General features: G+C 35.0%; 1 protein-coding gene across 2 annotated transcripts in view; it reads left to right on the forward strand.

The window, feature by feature from the left end:
* Positions 1-19,432, forward strand: part of step (cytohesin steppke) — a 341,111-nt gene that overhangs the window by 20,879 nt on the left and 300,800 nt on the right. Inside the window, exon 1 of one of the 2 annotated variants that reach the window (XM_085949518.1) lies at positions 7,231-7,504. The exons of the other annotated variant lie outside the window; for it this stretch is intronic. The gene's annotated coding sequence lies outside the window, so the exon portion shown is untranslated. Of the gene's footprint in view, positions 1-7,230; positions 7,505-19,432 lie in introns of those variants that run through there. 2 annotated transcript variants of the gene reach the window in all.

Below are 19,432 nucleotides of genomic sequence, written 5' to 3' on the forward strand. Positions count from 1 at the left end.
GATAATTTTTTAATTAGAGCATTATTTACGGAATGTTTTAAATAGTGTAGAATTTCCATTCGCACACTTATTTAAAGTAGGGTTACCTATGCACCATTTAAATTGAGATTCTTTCGAACTTCAGTTCCTCATTTCCTTATTAAGGCGATACATCAGTGAAACGGCAAGTAATTTTCAACTATAGGCGCGACGAAATTTTGGACTCGCCGCCATTCGGAGAGAGAACGTCGAGCTGGCAACACGTCAATTTGTTTCGTGATGGCGACGGGGGTATTCATTCTTAAATCGTGTAAAGATGACTAAAAACGTTACCCATTTACTTGAAAAATTTATCATGTCAATGAATATATTATTATTGTTACTAATAGAACATACCGTCACCATTTTAGCAAAAGCATCTATGTGCACTTTCTCAAATTGTGCAGAAGAAGGATAAAACTGAATAAAAAAATAATGTTACATTTAAACATTAAAATTATGAAGAATGCTTTATTATAATCAGAAAATGGTCTAAGATTATTATTTTGTTTACAAAAATCTTTTATTTTTAATACAAAAATAATAAAAATACAGTTTGTGATGTCACATAAGTTGTTTTGACCGTTTTGTAAATACACATAGTTTAATTTATTCATCAAAATGTGAATAATAATAAATTCATGAAAAACTGTTACATAAATAATAGTTGAAATATACATAGTGCGTTAGTGATAAATTGCAATATCATTTTATTAATTATTAATGCAATAGTGAGATGATATTATATTTATAAGTTCGTTTACTTTCTATTAGCAGGTTTAAATGTTAGGTTATCGTAGAAATAGTGGTGATCTTTCTCTATTACACTTTTTAATTCCTGAAGATGTATGTATTTCGACTACGATATTGGCAATGATTCATTATATATATTACAAAGGCAGTCAAACGGTTGCACTGATAAAGTTGAGTTTGTAAAAGATTGTTCCATCTGGTAGATACTGTAACATTTTAATATCATATACAACAGGATCTCCGATTCGTTTTCCTGGTCTGATTGAACTTAATCCAGATTTAATCTTATCCATAATTCTTAAAAATTAAAAATCAATGACATTAATTTTATAAGGTTGTTTGGTCTTGCTAGCCGCATACGTGCTATATAATCAGATGGTGAATATATTGGAGGCTTAAAATACTTTTCTTAGGTGGCATGTGCACTATCAGCCTCTATCATGGTGTGGCCTTTTTCCAGAAAAAGCTGTTGAATCTCGATGTTTTTTCTCTCTAAATAACTTAGAGCAGTAGCGAATAATTTATTTCGGTTTTGATATCCACACCCATCCGATATTAGAATTATTTCATTGTATTGTCCTGCTTTCGGTGAGATGAGACAAATTCATTAGAAGATACATTATGAAGAATGTATATGGTGAAATTGTGTAGTTGCAGCTTTTGTTTATAATACATTTGTGCCTGTGTTTTGGACATAGCAGCACACTTTGGAGATCCATTGTGATTACTAACCGTCCAGTAATACTTCTGGTACTCTCCTTCATTTCATTTTTGGTCTTCTAGCATCTTTTTTTTTTTAATAATGTGGCTATTGTATTCCATTTCTGAAACATTCTTCATTTTATAACTACAGCAGATGGCAGTGATGGCACACTGATCTTTACGTGGTTGGTGGATACTGATTTTTTGGTGGTAAATATACTGGAGTATATTCTGCTGCTTTATGACCATTTTCCAGAGACCATTTTTTATATGCATAATGCATTTGTATTTTGGATTGGAAACACGATTCCACATACACCCTGGAGGTATTTTCTCTGCAATAATGGCTGGGAACTTTGGAATTAGATCCAACCATAATGTAACATTTTTCCACAAATCTCTCCGTTTTGATTTTTGGTTGCACTACCAATTATTTATCTTCAGTCAGATTCTTATTACCTGTCATTGTTGCTTTCAATTGGCCACTGTCATCGAGACGTTTGTAGTTGTTTATCCAACTTTTAAATTAATTCTCGCCTATACCCTATTGACCATGTAGGCATCTTCCAGAAATTATTGAATATTTCCTGTCTCTCTTTTTGAGATAGCATCTTTCAAACCGTCGTGCAAGACCATAATGCATAGCATATAACATAGAAACAAACTATGTGTAGCCAAACTGTAAAAAAACATTACACTCTCGATATCAAAATACCATCTATATGTTACTATAATATACACATAGTTGTTTTTGTGAACCGTGGTTTTTGAACCTTACACATAGCTGTTTTTTATTTTTTGAAATAACTTCGGAGCGAGTTTACCCAACACATAGATCATTTTACTGGCCTATAGAGAAAAAAATAAGGAATGACTTGGTATTTAAAAGTCATTTTTGATAAAAGTGACACATAGATGATTTTGCTAAAACGGTGACGATACGTTAAAGTGCCCACCACCACCCGTCATATATGCACAGCCGTGGATATGCACGGCCGCTTTCTATGACGCTTTAAACGTGTCTGAAAGAAGTGATTTTAAGTGCTCATTCCGTCCCGAGACGGAGCCGCACGGGTAGAACAATAAACAGAACATTAAATGGACGCATGTTGGATTTATATGACAAATTATATTTCGTTTGGCATGCATGTCATTTGCAACCGCGACCCGCAATCCGCGCATCGCCTAGCCACGATCTTTTTAGACCGCTGAGGTATAGCCTTAAATCAAAATGGTCTCTGGTTTTTACCGTTACCGTTCATTGTGTGCTGGAAAATCAGTATATTTCCTACATTGAGAGTCATTATGCAGGCGCCGCGAAAACGTAAAATCCTTTTTACCCCAACGTTACCCCAACAATACATAAAAGAGGTTTGTTTCTGTTTAGCGTGTTAAATTTAACGCATTCCCGTCAAGTGTATCTAATTCGGAGGATAAATTTCCAATAAACATAGTGTGTACAGAGTTTGCGCCTTAAATTTCGACTTTTATCGCCAGAAACCTTTAATACAAGCTGTAAATCAGTCCCCTGTCTTGTCCCTCCGCTCTGGGTTTATGTTTTAAAGATTTTTTTTTCTGTATAGGAAGTAACAGCGGCGTATAAAAACATTGACACATAATAAATTTCTATAGTAATTATTTAATCATTTGTATTCTTCTTCTTTTTCTTCGTGACCTGGATGATTTTCTCACCTGGCTCGAAATATAGGTATCTAGTTTCAATTATTTTTTTTTAAAAACATATTGTGGACATTACAAATTATAAGTTTAAGACGTTCACAATATGACATGAAACATTATAAAGAAGAAAAGTAATAAAAACGATAAAAATAAAAATATAAAAAGATAACATACTATAAACGCAGTGAAAATACCACTATACATCTATAGAAGTTCAAAGAAGTACACTGAGTTTGCTAAGGAGACCCTATTTTGAGAATTTATAAAATAGCGTCCACCTAAACATATATCAACACCTGAAGCAATTTGGTTGAACATAGTTATCGCCCTCCCGATTGGCATTACCAGTGGCAGGTTGGTTCTGCACCTTGGGAGAATAAACAACCGATGCTCTCTATTTCTAAGATAGTTATCAGGGACACGCAAGTCAACACTGCTCAGAATGGCAGAGTTCTCATGTATACCTCGTATAAGTCGAAAAAAATACGTAATAAAGTTCTCTTACACTGGGCCCGTGCCAGTGGAAACCCCTTGGCATATTTGATTTTATCAACCCATTTAGAGTGAGGTTTTTCCTCGTCCTCTACAACCATCGATCTGTCAAAGTCCAACAGGTTTTTCCATATCGTCATCCTCCCTTCGAGCTAGGTGTATGACCAAAAATTGGAATTAATCGTTGGTTCGTTTCGCCATCCACGAGACTCTCAGAATCCGCCTTCAGTACCATATTTCTAATGCCTCATTCCCTTGCGTTATCGTTCAAATCTCACAGACGTATCTATATAGAAATTGCGACAGAAGATAAGAGATCTTACTTGACACATTTTAATCGTTTTGATAATACGATTTGGATACGGCATTTTAAAAAAAAATCTATTGGCAACGTGGAATATCTGTTAAGGCTTTTCAGCTGGGGCACGGTCTAAAACAGGGGGGGGGGCAAACTTTTTAGATGGAGGGCCAAATTCAAGAATTCAAAATGAGCGGCGGGCCGCAAGTAAAATACCATTTTTAGATATACAGTATTTATTATCACAAAAAATAAACACTACAAAAAAATTAATGAGAAGAATGAAACTGTTTTTTTTAAATTCAGGTGTTAATTTTGTAGTTGATATTCTCAAAACTGCTTGTAAATGGGCGTCGGAGATATTCGATCGTAAAGAATTTTTATTGAGGTTCATGATCGAAAATGTTTGTTCACATAATTATATAGGTTGATCCAAAAAAACAATTTTCTTGCATAATCTTTAAATTGATCGAATTTGTCTGAATTAAGGGCATTGTAAAATTTGGAGATTTCTTCACGACGATGCAATTCTCTTAAATCAGTGTCTGCCGATCAATAACCTCAAGTTGTAGCTCTGTCGGTACACTATCAATATCTATTGACAATGGATCGCGTACTAGTGCTAAAAAAATTTTAATCTATGTCAATATATTTTGTTTTAATTATAAAAAAGTTATTCGTAATCAGTTCATATTCGTATTCGTTATCATAATTAATGATAGCGGGCCGCAAAAAATACCCGGCGGGCCACATGCGGCCCACGGGCCGCAGTTTGCCCCCCTCTGGTCTAAAACGATCGTGACAACGCGACGCGAAGATTGTGCAAATGACGCGTGCAAAACAAAACATAATTTGTCATAAAAAGTCAACATGCGTCCATTTAATGTTATGTTTATTGTTCTATTACTAATAATAATAATATATTCATTGACATGCTTTCTTTTTCAAGTAAATGGGTAACGTTTTTCAGTCATCTTTACACGATTGAAGAATTAATTTCCCCGCCGGAATCACAAAACAAATTTACGTGTTCACAGCTCGACTTTCGCTCTCCGATTGCCAGCCAGTCCGAAATTTCGTCGCACCTATAGTTGAAAATTATTTGCCGTTTCACTGAAATACCGTCTTAACGGAGAATTCGTTTATTGCCAGGACCTACTCTGAAATATGAACACAGTAAAGTGTCATGTGTATACTATATGTATCTACTATACCTATTATATTTTTTGTAGTCGGCGGGGTTAAGAACTCGTGCTGGAATCCGATGCAGGTTCGAGTCCTATTATAGTCGCATGCGTATCTATTCTACGCAGGAGATTTTCGTGAATATTGTTTATACTTATATTTTTTTGTTTTATTATTTTTGTCAAAAATGGGCTAGGTGACTAACTACTTAGGTAGATATTTGCATGATTAAGTTGCAGCAAGGCCGACTATATTCAGGCTTTGGCACTGAATGGCGAATTACGTTGGTATTGCTAGTTGTTGATTATCTTCAAATGCAATGCGATAACACCTGCAATAAATGAAGATTTGACGATTGGACATTTCGTTCAAATTGATACAATTTATTTTAATATAAAACAATGCTCATATTTTTCTACAAACACTCGGAAGTATGAGCAAAAACTACCACTACCATCAAAGTTTACAACTACGTATCACAGCCTGACTAATAGTGGGACCTTGAGTTGCAGTAACTACACGGGAATTTACTGATCGTTCGTTTCCCCCGCTGGTTATGTCTTTCGTACCGCCACTGGGCAGGGTACACGTGTGTCTATGGTACTTACCCGAGCACTCCCCATCGGCATTGCCACATCCATAAATAATTCCCCATTCTCATCGATCTATTTCCAACAAAATTGTATGCGGTCCCGCTGTAATACATCAACAATGTTCTCTAAATCATTAATAATATCCACGATATTCTATTCACTGGCAACACGTTGGCGGATTATGATGTTGGCCAATGCCAGATACCTACACCTGCGACATTCTTTATTTATCGAATTGGCATTTCATAGATTGGAGCAAGTAATTGGTTTGATAAAAATGGTTTTATCTGTATTATGGCTGACGTCATTTATTATTGTAAGTCATTGCGTTATACTTACTGCTCCTTGTTATCGTAGACAAAATGCTGTATAATCTTTTATTGGTGTTGATTTTACAATGTTGTATCTACTGTTATGGAATGGCGGGATCAACTTCATATAAACACCTTTTATATTTAAACTGGCTTTATTAGAGGGTAATATAATATATATAATAGATTATGTTTTAGGGTCTAGACTCTATTTAGTCTATTTTAAGGTAGATGAAGAAGTTTCCAAAGTATTTTTAGAACACTTACATAACTTGAAAACAAATCTTTTGCAATATTTTCCGAAGACTAGTAATCCATTTTCCGTGACAGCTAAACCTTAGGCGCCAGTGACTATAAAAATCTAATTGATTTAATTAGTGAATTTGATTTGAAACAAAATACAAAGATCAGCCTTTAAATGATTTCTGGGCGAGTTTGTCAGAAGAGTAAGCCATATTTGTCAAAACAATCTATTATTGTTTTACTTCCGTTCTCTACGACCTATTTATGCGAAACGGGATTTTCTTTTTGTGCTGCAACGAAGTGCAGGAAAAGGCTCGACGCCACACCAGATATTAGAATGCAACTTACCAATATTGTGCCTGATATCAAGATGATATGCAATTCAAGGACTCAAAAGTCATTAAGTGCTTTATTTATTCATATTTTTTATGTTTATATTATATTATAGTTTTATATTAAAAAATAAATAATGTGTTTTAATAACATTTATTTTTATTTTTTACTAGCAGGAATTACCCAACCTAGTGTTCCGTTAAAATTTCCGGGTATGCGAAGTGTTCCATTGCAGAAAAAGTTTGGGAATATAAAATATCTCTGTGGGTGTTTTGTTTACATTTGAAATGTTTTTAGGTTATTTAAATTTAAATGTATGTAGCGGGTAGGCTTTCAATAAGGAGTCTTCGCCACTGCCATGTGCTCCACCTAAGGAGCGGGCATACAACGAATATAATTTAATCATATCGAGAGAGTTTGACGGTAATAAAAACACAGTAGATTCGTCAGTAGTAGAGTCTATTGAACAAAATCTAATTAATGTCTGGACCACTGCACAAATTAATTGTTTTTGTTCGGAAAATTCTTCAGCGATTGCCGTGCGCGTGCGCCAGACGATGCAGGTTCCCGGTTCGCCCGTCACGCGTCGCCACCGCCGTACGATTCTGTTATCATTTTCCTTAGTAGGCGTTCGACCGTCGTGTCATTCGGTCGCGTTCGCTCGTATCTCTAAATCTTATACCGTGAGGCTGCGATCTGTTTGTTTTCGTGTTTGGCACTGTTTACATTACAGTGCCTTTTTATCTACGATTCAGTCGCCAACTCCAGGTGAATGTTTAGTGATCGCGTTCTAAATTCAAATAAAAAGTGCGCAATTTTGCGATAGGTATATCGTATACCCGATATATTTCGTAGTTTTGTGAAACGACTTTGCACGTTCAAGGAAGAAAATAAAGGTGAAAAAGGAATATTATATAAATATTCTATAATATATAAGTATATATATTTCATGGTTTGTGTAAATATTGCTGTGTATTTATTCTCATTTTATATGTGAGTAAAAACACATGTTACTCATTTAAATAGTGAGTGCAAAGTTTACATTGAAAAAAATGTTGTGGTTTTTTAAGTGCATTTTTCAAAAGTGCAGTTGTTTTCGTTCTGTGCTGAATCATCGACATCATCATCAGCCAACCTCTAATGGAATCTGGTGGTGATGTGATGATACAATGTGTCATGCGACACCGTGAGGATCTTGATAACATCGGCAATAAGAAATAAGGACATTTTCATATAGTTTGTATAATATATTTTTTAATTGTCTTATTTACAGGTTTGTAGGTTATTAATGGAATTCTGACATATGTCTATCTATTTATTATTTTAAATGTATTTGATGTGAATATTTTTTTGTAGCTAATTGTCAATTGCGCCCACGATGGCCCAACGGTATAACGTGTCGATTTATAAACTATTCCTCGTCAAAATAAAAGTAGGTATCTGTTAATACAACTTTAAAACTCTGGAGGCCCATAATATAATTTTACCCCTGTTTCAGACGGGACACCGGTATCGAACTCGTATATTATAAGGAGGATTTGTATTATGTTTATAAACGCCCCAGAGCTAATGAGTCAACGCGTGTCCGGTACACTTTTCCGTCGGCCGCTACATTCTCAAGCCGCCGATACGCTTGTTTTTATTACCGCAGCCAGTTTTATGTTCTAATGTATAACGCGGAATTATGCGTTGACTCCTTAGCTCTGGGGCGTTCATAAACATAATACAAGTGCACCTTTATTCGAATACAAAGGGCCTCCCGTATTATATCGAGCGCGACACCGGTGTCCCGTCTAAAACGGGCCTTAGGATCGAACAAGGTGACGTAATTAAAGTAATCAATTAATTGATTCGGTACCTGGGTGCCTACTATGTATTATTAATACTGTTATCTGTAACGTGTTATCTCTAAAGAAGGTTAATAATTAGGCAACTACTTATTTTACAAACAATCAAATCTTAACAATTTTTAAATAAAATTCACACCTTCTTATCTAGCAATAAAAATATTGAAAATATGTGTCTGCTGTCCTTTGTCAGAGGTCGATCTTCATTTAAGTGACTGCTGTCCGGGAACGGTTCAGTGGAGATTCACTCGTGCCAGTCATGGAGATTATTAAGCCACGAAATGCAGAGTTTTCCCCTACTACGTATATTGTATCGTTGATCTTTCCTTGAAGTATGGCCGGGTAAAGTTATGTTTAATACTAGTCAGAACTTCTTGATCCTTTCGCTTTCGCTCGCGACGTAAGCATTAATCACCCTGTCAGTCCAAGGGATTTCAGTATACGTACATCTGTCATACATCCATATTATTCGAAGATCTCAATTCTCCATTAGTTCAGTGTCGTGCATGAAAATAATTGAGGAGAACAATTATTCTCGATTTCAGGTGCATTCCTTCTGTCAAGTATTCTTAATTTATATTATCATATTTCTTAAAAAAAAAACCGCAAATATCTATGGATGAAACAACGTCATAAATAGTCTGTATCCTATCAATTAAAGCACACCCAGTGACGTTTTGCCATGAAGCAGATGAAATGGTTTCTTCGTCAGAAAGGAAATTTTGAAAAAATACGCATTTTCACAACATGCTTATACCTACTTTAAAAAAAATCTCTCACCATAACTATTTGTGTGTGTTGTTCCAAGTGCCGCCTACAGTGGCGCACCCAGGGGGGGGGCAAGGGGCCCTGGCACCCCCCAAAAATGAAAATTATCAGAATGGTTTTAAACATTGAAATTGAAAGCCAATAAACCATACCGTTGGGCTTATACAAATAAAGACACGGCAAAAAAATGATTTGTAATAATTCTCCAGCACCCTTTTTAGAAAAATTTCTAAGATTTTAATTTCTAACACAAAAATTTCGAAACACTAATGTCAGGTTTTTTTAGAAACACAATCCCTAATGGGACTGTCAAAAAAATCTCGGTGTCCACCTGATTTCCGGAGTGGCGTAGGTCATGGCTGGGGAGGGCTGACAGAGCTCTAGCCTGGAGGCCCGGGCTGTGGGGGGCCCGGCGTGTCGGGTTTACCAGATATGTGAGATAAACACACATCATAAATTAGCTTTAATAGTAAAAAAAAGTCGCCTGCGGCGCTATTATACTTCATGGCCATGAACATTTTCAATTACTTATATAATTGTGCAATATACTTTTTGATTATTATGTGTCGATACTCGACAGCTCCATTATTTAAGTAGATGTATTAAAAATCGCCAATAATTTATTGTATAAGTACCCTTAATTTGAACTGAAACACAATTTGAAGAACGTTAATGTAGTGTTTCACACTGCCTTTAATCTTAGCGGTAGGTAGGGGGGCCGCCAAATATCGTAGCCTGAGGGCCCGTTTCAGGATGTAGGGACCATGGTGTACAAAAGACCGATAAACGAGAAATTAGGCTGTGAAGAAGAAAAAGATCCTATGGGACTAATTTACATTCTCCTCCTTGCCCCCCCCCAATATTAAATCCTGGGTGCGCCACTGGCCGCCTATATAGGTATATAAATTATACGTAAACAGTTGAACGTTATACATCATGGGCGTGTACATTTATTAAATTAACAGAATAGTATTAAGACCCAAATGGGACGTTCTTCGTCAAGCATGTCACTGAGTGGCAATTTGTACGTATTTTAAAAACATCTATATCTGCATGAAATGTGATAAGTAATATCGTACTTATATAGTTTAAATATTAACTTAATACACTTATATTACTTCGGATTTCAGATGTTATTGTATTTCATACATTCCTATACCGATGTTTTTAAAATGCGTGCAAATTAGCGTTCGGCGAAACGTTCGATGAAGAACCTGTCATCCGGTCTCAATGATATTCTGCCATGTGTTATGTGAAGAAACGTTCACTACCAAAATGTATACGTACAACTGTTTATGTATAATCTACCGGACACGCCACTGGGTACATCACCTACATCTCTAGTGTTTACATTGCATATGAAGAATAATACACAAGGCTGCTATCGGCGGCTATCGATGGTAGTTTATCATATGTATGTAAAGAGCGGTTAATTATTACAATTAGTTAACCGTCTGAACTGTCGAAAAGTGCTATGTTTTGACAGCATATCTGTTAACTTTTAGAACGAGATAGACAGTTTAGACGGCTAACTTATTGTAACGATTATGTATAATATCTCAATACACAAAATATGATAAACTACCCTCGATAGCCTCCGATAGCAGCCTTGTGTATAGAATAGATGCGCTGGGTATGCCCATATATTACATATTTCATTATTTCGTAAATATGTGGATACAAATGAATGTGGTTGAACAATTAACTCTACTTAAATTGCAATGAAGGTGGATATTGAAAATTCTCATTGATGGCTTTGACTTAGGTATGTTAAAGTCTAATTTTTTAAAATAGTTTTTTAGTAGAAGTATTTATTAGTCAACGCGTAGGTGCCATTTATTTATTTCTTTACAATCGATTGAATAAACGAAATAAGAGATAATTGGCATTTAGTCACCTATTATTAACATAATTTTATTTTATAATTTTTCTTCAGTCAAAACATTTTTTTTTGTGAATTCCACTTTTTTGCTGATTCGTAGGTGGGTGTCTATATGCATATTAAAAAAAAAGTATTATTTTTCATAATCCCGTACAGTTATTATTAAATTTCAAGAATTCTTTATGAACGATTTCACCAGCGCGCTTCTTAATCAAACTTTTACCACTACAAGAATTAATTAGTTAATATTACCTGTTGTTAGTAATAACTTCTGCTTCCTTCAGTTTCCAAACTGACGATTGGATAATACGCGTTTCTCAGCGAGTATCCTCGGAACATTGTTTCAAAACGACCGTGCACTTACTTACAAGTCGAGTTAGTAGACATTTACTCGCATTGTGAATCGCTTTTGTTTCGTTGCGAATACTTATCGCTATTGGGAAATTCTCACTTTTCGCAACTCAGACAAAAATCGATAATTTATTTTAGTGCACAAGTATACGAAACCTGTCTGTTTTGGTTTTTTTTTGCCAGAGCTGTTCTATGAATTTTAGAAGGTCTCCCGCCCGAATATGGTCACGTATCGAATTAAATTTATGCGATAAAAATAATGAATATTTCATGAAATTTTTATATTAATATAATATTTTTTCAATTAACGGCAACTTGTTTGTTTAGTACTAAGCTAGTCAAGGAACCAAACTAAACCTCAATATTTCTTGTTATTCAAGTTTTTTTCACAATAATGAAGGTTGTAAGGTAAGAGGTTCCACTTTTTACTGGCAACCACTAGACGTTGCGTCAAATGATAAAAAAAGTCACGGACGATTAAGGCTATGTCATCTAGTTAACACGATGACACGCTTCCGTTATTTTCATGGATCTGAAATAACACGGATATCACTCGGGTCAATTCTGTATACAAGGCAGTTAACTGAATTGAAAATTAACACTTAACAGACGCTCAACACTTAGCAGACCTTCAACTGCGCATGCGCTGATTTTTTAAAAGTGTTACGTCACTTTGACGTTTCGTCAGCTGAATTCAGAATATTCTAACTCACATTTGAAATATTTTGCAGAAGAGTTTTTTGAAAAAGCCTACTTCAGTTATTTATTATTTATGTGGACAAGTGTATGCACCATTTTTTTCATCAATAATCCTACTAAAATATGATGCATCCATTTATCCATAAAGATAATAAATAATTTCAGTGAGTTGTTTAAAAAAACTCTCTCCTCAAAAATTTCAAATGTAAGTTAGAATAGTTCTGCATTCAGCTGACGGTTTGTTTAACATAAAAAATTAAATGATGTAGGTACACGCTATATCTTAGTTAGATTTTATATGGCGTTTATAATACATTATAATATAATATTCAAAGGCACACTAGCCGTTACAATTTGTTAAAAAATAATCACGGCTAGCGGGCGTGTAATAGGCCAACTGTGGCTTGGCTCGCTGCGCGATGACGCTGATGTCGCCAATTTTAGTATTATTTATCAAAATCGCCACATTTTAAGATGTAATTGCCGTCCTATATCTCGCACTAAACAAGTAGCGCGACCATTCGGGCCCGACATGAAAATGTCACGCCGGAAAGTTCACATCCCTGGATAATTAATTCTCAGAATACGATGTAGCATATTTTTTATCACATTAGTTTAGGTGTAGTTTTTGTTTTCATGTATCATAAAAAATAAATTAGGTAGATGGGTAGGTAATATTGCTTTGTAGATTCGACCCAAGCAATATTTATCAAGTTATCTAGAATTCAACGTCATAACAACAATATTATGGTTTATCTCCATGCATGGGCGAAGAAAAACCGGTTTTGGATGCAATTTATCTTCATTGGTGATTCATGTTAAACTATTACAAATGATCTTATCTACGTGTTCTTAGTATTGCAATGACGATATTGATAAAGGTTTAATGATGCTGTTACCCGTCATCACAAATATAATGTATAGATTTGATAATGGTGCAAACGGTGAAACCTTTTCCGTTACAATCTGCACCATGTATATTATTAGTACTTATATTAGTTGTTTCTATATTAATCTCTGTTCAAGGGGAGGAAAAGTGGAAGAAAGAGAATCGTGTGCCTGGAAAAAATATAGGTACCTATATTAAAACAAAAAACAACTGAGTAAAATGTACATTTTTCGCAATGCGAAGTATAATTTACTCCACCCCATAATGCAGGGGAAGTATAAGTAGAAGGACGTTCTCTTAGCTACGCAACTTCCGTTATTAGTTCAATGTCCAGCGCGTAGACGATCTCATACGAACGACTGGCCCAGGATAGCGAGGTCTATTGCAGGTTGACCGCCAACCTTCGATAGACGACGCCACAGAAAGAAGAATAAAATGCATATGCTGTTTTCATCGTGTGTCATCTATTGTTTCAATCAATTAGACTAATATATAATTATACAATTATACTTATTATCAACTAAGACGTTTTAATTGCTGCAATTTCTGGTATAATATTATGTTTTTGTGATCGACACACCTTCGCATCACCTCCAAGGTCCGGATTTGAACCTGACGGGACTGGAAGCATATTGGTGCGAATCCAGTGGTTACAGGTTCAAGTTCCGTCGGGCGGGTTTGTTTTATAGTAGGTAAATATATGAGGTGTTTTAAAATTATATAGGTACATTCAATATGTTATTGTCGTACACTATCTCGCTCTAATACAGTTAACAAGGTCATGCCAGGCTGTGTTAAAAAAAACATCATGCCTGGCAGTGTATATCCCGGGATAATAATCAACTGTCTGAATACGATATAGCATAGTTATCCCCCTTTTTATCGATTTTGGAGTTAAGTGGTAATAGTGTTTTTCATCTCTCGTTGGGTATGAACAACTTTAATCAATTTGGGTTCCTACGTAAAGTGATATCACTGTTAACACTCGCCTTAAGATTCACAGAATATAGCCTTACAGGGTTGCCTTTGTTTTGCCTCTCCTTTGAAAAGTAAGTTTTCTCCCTCACAGTGTAAATTTCCAGTATTGATATAAGTGTGCCTAGCTCATGTTGGTATGTGATATCGTGATGCATTCATAACGTTTCCACGAAATCTTCTATCCGCACTGAATGGAGCCGAGATGCGGGCGCCTTGTTCTGATGTCAGATATAATATTTGTCTTTTATAATAATAATATAAATGAAACCATTTGTTATGCATTATTATTGTTATCGCCAATGAAACTTCTGTGTGCTTTCAACTCGTTTTGAATGTTTCGAATACCAAAACTAAAAACAACAACATGTTATTATTTTCATTTTCTTATCAATTTGTGACTGATCCTTGCCATAACTAATTGTTTGTCACTGCATAAAGCCAGTGTTTCATTTCTTTTTTTTTAAATAACCGTGCCCTTGCTTTTTTGTACAAGGTGGTTGTGAAGTTAATTGGATTGAGTCATTCACATATTCGCATTTATGGTGATATTGAAAAATTGGCTTTCTGAAGTTGATTATATTGTTCCATGTATGTCTTTAATTTTCTTTATGGCCAAAATTACATATTTTTTGTAGTGCTCGTGTGTTGTTTAGTGTTTAATACAATATATACTTAAAATGTAAAACTTGGCATATTGTTCATTTAGATAACCTAATGATGATTAAATAGTTCTAAAATCTTATAAAAAAATATAAAATCTTTTAATCCAATAGTTACCCTTGATCATTGATTCAATATGTATATTAAGGAAATCAGATGAAATAAAATTTATATATTAATTAAAATGCACAATAAACCTTTTGGAATGTGTATTTCGTTAGGTATCGCAAAATACTATAATAATTATTGAAGTTCCTAGCGACAATTTTACTTGGGAGGGTAAGCTTTATTTATAGCAATAAGCAATGGACTAATTATTGATCAATTCAGTTGTCAGTAATGAATGTCGCCTCCTACTACGCACTGCTCTTTTTTCCTGTCAAAGCAGTTTACACGTAGGTACATTCACTGGCCTAGATGTAAAAAATTGCAAACATTGTAGGTCGTGATAACTCCTCAAGCTTGATCCGGTGTGAGGATGCTCATCTTAGGGGTCCTTAATTTTTGGGGTTAGAGTGGAGGTGATTTAAGGGAGAGCACAGATGATTTAAATTTTGCATCATGTATTAAAACATGGATTAGAGGCATTGCTCATTTTTTATGACAGAGCATTATGTCTGTCTATTCTAAGATTGTGAACGTTGTGAGTACTAGGTAGTTAGGTTAGGTTAAATTGGACACAAACGAACACTGTAAATAAGTCGTCTTAGGTAGGTACTGCAAATATAATATACATACTAATATTATGTTATGTTCGTTTCATTGAGTTTCTAGCAGTACTTATGTACACTCTCTTATCAAATCGGCCTAGCACGCACGGGGTGTAGGATGTCGCATTGTATATCTCTATTGACTTATGATATTATTTATCAAATGTACCTACAGATATTTACGGAGTTTTATAGTGTACAAATCGTTATAGAGTAAATAGAAATTTTGCCACGGCCGGAATATTTCACAGAATGATAAGATAACGTAGCCAGTGACGCCTAGCTGTATTTATACGGATGATAAAGGATTGCTTACATGATACCGCAAAATAACTCTTTTGATAGAATATCTGATAAGCTGTGAAAAAAATTGAGATAAAATTTTTAACAATAGTTTAAATTCATGTAATCCGTATTACACCGTAACGTGTAAAACTCGATTAAACTTGAGGCGACGACGACTCAAAATATATTTTTTTAGTAGTAGATATTTATAGCTAGGCTTGCCATACGTCGCGGTTTCACCGGGATCGTCCCGGTTTCACACATTAGTCCCAGCGTCCCGGCCGGTTTGGCATTTTGTCCCGGCTGTTCGGTCCGCGTATGGATTGTCTATAATATTGTCATAATTGGCCGTAGTAGCGTATAATATGTGATGAGATAGCGGCAAAGGGTACGAAAAAAGTTCATTCCAGCGAGAAGTCAAGAATTACGACTGGTACAATAAATAAATAAAATAATTTAAATTTCTTCTGCAGCAGGCCTTCTGCATTCTTGTTTTTTACACAACATACTTTTAATAGGTAATAAAACATTTTTTTGTTGTTTAATTAGTTTCTTTGCCCTATACCCCGTTTCTGTCCCGGTTTAGAGTTTCATAATTTTGATAAGCCTACTTATAGCTAGTATAGAGACATAGTATTAGCATAATGGTTAATAGATTGGCACGTCGTAATCATGAAAACGATTGTAAAGGAATTTTATAATAAATTTCTCTCTTAAAGTGCGGCCACACCGGCAACAAGTCGCGCGACAACTCGTTAAATTTTACGATAATTATCATAATTGCTTAAGAAATTTTACGATAATTATCATGCTTATCGTAAAATTTAACGAGTTGTCGCGCGACTTGTTTTCGGTGTGGACCCGGCATTACAGAGTCATTTGACGCGAGCAGACGTTTTTACTATTAATAGGTAGTCTGTTTTGATAAATCTTGATATAATATTATAATAATTTGATAAGTTTACCTCATCAACTGTTCTAGAGACGTGTGATTATCGACGTCTCTGTTATTACCCTTTTGCCGATTTTGTGTCTCTTGTAGTACCACAGTGTGACTATTTCCGTCCACTGAAAGCACACTGCGAGCGGCCGTGCGATGCGCGAGAGGCGTAAAAAGCAAGTGCTGTTTAGGCCCCTGCGCAATTCGCGCATCACACGGCTTATTGCAGTGTGCTCGTCGTATGTCGTGATAATGAAACGGTTCGATCTTTTGCACTCATCGTCAAACTATTCTCCTACTGTGCACAGATCCTATTGCGCGACTATAAGAGGAAATTACACCTCAGTTTAAAGCAAGGAAAGTAACAATGCCTCTTTTTCTCACTCCTGCAGCAGGCCGTGAGTGATGAAATACGAGTCACGTGATACGACGAGGTCACGTGGACTTCCTTGTGTTTAATTAGAAAAATACTTTCACTTAAGGTTGTTGGTTGTTAATGAAATAAAAATTATTATGGTTAATGATCTCCCAAAATTTCAATGAATGTAAGTACACGCTTTTTATCGTACATTCTCACGACTCAATTCATACGAGAATCAATCATAAATTGCAATTGAAAAATGTAAATGTTTATTCATAACTCTAGGATTCATATTGTGAGAATCAATTTTGCTTTGTTATCTCTCGGTGATTATGATAGGGTTGTTAGGTATAATATGGGCATAATTTTAGTTATATCGAATAAGTAATTTAGCTTGACGACGCGTAGTCATATATTATTTCGAAAGCGTTTGTAAAATAGGTAACCATGTAAATGACATGTACCCACCTGTGTCAAACTAAAATGTCATTTATTTGTCCAAAACGACTTAAATATGCCTTAGTTTTGAGATGGTAAGCCATTCATGCCTCGGTTATCGTTCGCTTTGATGGATGGAGCAATTTGCGCGTTTTCGGAGCGAGTAAATGACCATTATGGCTACACTATCCCTCATGAAATAGTTAGCTAAGCTACATTTTCAAGGTATTTTCTGCCCTTCCCTCTTTACGATGTGGCTGGGTCAAGATTCCGGCCATACTAGAAAGTATAATTTCATCACTACATTTTATACTTCATATCATTGTTTCTTTTTAAGTGAAAATATATAATATTATTATATAGTATATCTTGATAAACGCTGTCGTAACGTGATATTCGGTCTATTAAGCCTGTTTCAGATGATACTCTTCATTTGTACCTAAAATAACAGAGGAAGGGAGCATGGATATTAAACTCATATGAAAAGTTTCACCGAATGTGTATCTCTCTCGCCCGTTTCCTCATGGATCGTGAGGATTGTGTCCACCTTGAAATGCAGTCATTTTCTGCGATAGTAATACTTTCCACCCCACATGGTGTTCTGCTTCTCTCGGGTCAGAGTGAAGACTACTAACACTAAGCTCCTTTACTTAGTTGCTCTGGCGACGCTCTTCCTCTGCTTCGCCTTCCGCGGAGGTTACCCAAAATCACCAGTCTCTTCAGGTTATCTGGTCCGCGCCGAATAATAAATACGTCAAAAAAGTGCAGAATGCATTATTGAATGTTAGGTGAATATTCAATTAAATGCATAAAATAATTCGATAACGACGGATATCGTTTGTAACGAAAAATTTTGGTAACGATTAGCGTCTATTGGGTTTTATCAATCTAGGGATTCCAATCCCGGGATCCCGAATCCCGGAATCCCGAACTATTTTTGATACCTATGAATCCCGGGATTGATTTTTTTATCATTTTTTATGGAAAATAAAATAAAAGCGAAAATATAACAGAAAAAATACTCTTAATAAAAAACACATTACGTGTAAAAAATACATCAGAAATAAACTGAGTTTGAATGAAGTTTGATTTATACCCATATGTAGGTTGTCGATTCATTTTATTTTTTCACGTAAATTATTAAAAGTGGAAAGATTGGAAAAAAACAATGCTTCGCACTTTTAACAAAGTAATTCCACCATGATATCATACGTTTTACGGCAGTTTCATATTTGTCTGACTAATTAGATTTATGAAGCGGAAAGGCCATAAGTACGCCATGATTATTTGCTTTACTATTTTAAATCTCGCTAATACATTCATTAAGTTTTTAATATCAGAAACAGCAATCTCCTATTAAATTCACTATATTATTTAAATTACAATATTATTTACTCCGTTAAACTTGTGTATTTCCAAGATTGAACGTATACAATATTAACAATATAGGTATGTCTTAAATAGTATAAATTATACTAGATTTATTTTTGACCGATTTTATCAATGCTATTTGTAAATATATTTTTTTTATATTAACAATGGAAAATTGCCAATCCCGGGACCAGTCCCGGGATCCCGGGATTGTAAAATTGTAATCCCGAAATCCTGGGATCAGAATTTTGACTCGGGATTGGATTCCCTATATCAATCTGACTAGAAATGTACTAACTACTAGCTTTGTATGTTCGTCGACACCAAACTGCTCATAGTCTACAGTAGAAAGATTTCAAGGACAATAGAATTGTTTTTTTTATTAGACATGTTGTTATCAATTATTATTATTCTCTTGCTTGCGATTATCACAAAACAAAGCATTTTAATACAAGTAATTATTATGATTTTGTTGTTCAAATTCTTATTATTAAAACAATATCCATTGTGTATTCTTTTTTATAATACTTATTTATAATATCTGTACTTTGGGGTAAATGTCCGCCGTCCAGTATAATATATTGTTATATTATACGGGTGGTTCACAATAATTAATTATGGATGGAGTCCATCAAAATGAATCGT

This window comes from Rhyacophila brunnea, unplaced genomic scaffold (genome assembly GCF_057557595.1).
Source record: "Rhyacophila brunnea isolate RB1 unplaced genomic scaffold, BYU_Rbru_1.0 scaffold_22, whole genome shotgun sequence".
Taxonomy (NCBI): domain Eukaryota; kingdom Metazoa; phylum Arthropoda; class Insecta; order Trichoptera; family Rhyacophilidae; genus Rhyacophila; species Rhyacophila brunnea.